Source organism: Mandrillus leucophaeus, unplaced genomic scaffold (genome assembly GCF_000951045.1).
Source record: "Mandrillus leucophaeus isolate KB7577 unplaced genomic scaffold, Mleu.le_1.0 Scaffold332, whole genome shotgun sequence".
In the NCBI taxonomy this organism is placed as follows: Eukaryota; Metazoa; Chordata; class Mammalia; order Primates; family Cercopithecidae; genus Mandrillus; species Mandrillus leucophaeus.
The window spans coordinates 1,605,796-1,607,817 of NW_012103499.1; positions in this window are offsets into that span (position 1 = coordinate 1,605,796).

The window sequence follows — 2,022 nt, forward strand, 5'->3', positions numbered from 1 at the left end:
AAAGGGGTGTATGCGTGTGGGCGGACCTAGGACTCCAGAGTATAAGAGCTGCAACTGACCTCAGGACTGTGTCACCCCCAACACTGAAAATGAGACCTGAGGTGATGGGCTTTCCTCACAGCCAACGACTTACTCCAATTTAGGCAGCCCCGACTTCTCCCCTCCACCCTACCTTCCTCATCCTACCCCTCTCTCTGCCCCCACCGTCCCAGCTTCCTTTATATGAATGGAGGTCTCTCAGGGAGGAGCTTCAGCTTTGTGGACTCAGACTGCCCTCCCCACTTGCTCTTCAGGCCTCAGGGCATGCTCCGCTGGCTATGGCTCCTGGAGTCTCTGCTCAAGGTTGTAGGTGCTTTTGCTCCCCAGAGGCAGTAGCTCCAGAAAGATTGGTTTCAGGTCAAAATCAGGTCTTTTCCAGTGATCTACATCTGTCCACAGGTGACACTGGCTGCCTTGGGACAATGGTAGCTGTTCGAGTCAAGGCCAGCAAGAGTGGTGCAGAGTGAGATTGCACTGGGTGACTTCTGAGCTAAATCCAACCCTGATATTCTGTGATTCAATGGCACTCACCCTGCCAAGGAAGGGGCTTCCTTCCTGCTGCAGTTCCCATTGCCCAACATGCATCAGGTCTTACCCATGGTTAGAGGACAACTAGGTCACAGCTAAACTTGCCAGGTACTATCAGACACCTGCTCACTATGGTCCCTTCCTCATGAGGACAGGTGAGGTCATGATCTGCATATGCCTGTGTGCCATACAGTGATCATGTGTGCCTGTTTCTTTCTGCTGTTCCTACGCACGTATACAAAACCTTTTTATATAACACCATTTTAATGGAAATGCTGTTTTTCCAAAATGAAAGTGGCTGTTACAGATCTGAATGATGCTTATGTAACTTTAAACACTGAATTTGGGTAGATCTTAATTCATTAACAGAAAGGGAAACGGAGGAGTTCTGACATACCCACCTCTCATCATTAAAACAATAGGATCTTTAAGGTAAATCTTCAACAGTCAGGTTGCTAGGGGGGCCTTTTAGACCCTGCCCCTGCTGTCTTTTAAGGTAGAATAGTTACAGTGGGAGCAATGCAAGCAGGAGCTGAGGACTGAGGATTGAGGGGGGCCTGCTACCCATAGCACTGTAGGGCAGGACACTTCATTATGCTTCCATTTCCTCATCCATAGAGACAATACCTCCCCTTTTGTAATTTACAAAGTGCTTTCACGTACTAATCTGTCTCATTTGATCTGTCACTTCTTTGAGGTTGATAGAGCAGATACTGTGCCCATTTTTATAGATGCGTGTTTTGTAAATGAGGAATCAGGGTCTGGGAAGGTTAATTGACTCACCTGAGACCTCACGGCTTGTTAAGGAGACAGGATGTCTTTGGACTTTAAGACTAGAACTCAGGCCGGGCGCGGTGGCTCAAGCCTGTAATCCCAGCACTTTGGGAGGCCGAGACTGGCGGATCACGAGGTCAGGAGATCGAGACCATCCTGGCTAACACGGTGAAACCCCGTCTCTACTAAAAAATACAAAAAAACTAGCTGGGCGAGGTGGCGGGCGCCTGTAGTCCCAGCTACGGGGGAGGCTGAGGCAGGAGAATGGCGTAAACCTGGGAGGCGGAGCTGGCAGTGAGCTGAGATCCGGCCACTGCACTCCAGCCCGGGCGACAGAGCAAGACTTCGTCTCAAAAAAAAAAAAAAAAAAAGTACAACCTTCGAATCCCGAAAGGGGTGTATGCGTGTGGGCGGACCTGGGACTCCAGAGTATAAGAGCTGCAACTGACCTCAGGACTGTGTCACCCCCAACACTGAAAATGAGACCTGAGGTGATGGGCTTTCCTCACAGCCAACGACTTACTCCAATTTAGGCAGCCCCGACTTCTCCCCTCCACCCTACCTTCCTCATCCTACCCCTCTCTCTGCCCCCACCGTCCCAGCTTCCTTTATATGAATGGAGGTCTCTCAGGGAGGAGCTTCAGCTTTGTGGACTCAGACTGCCCTCCCCACTTGCTCTTC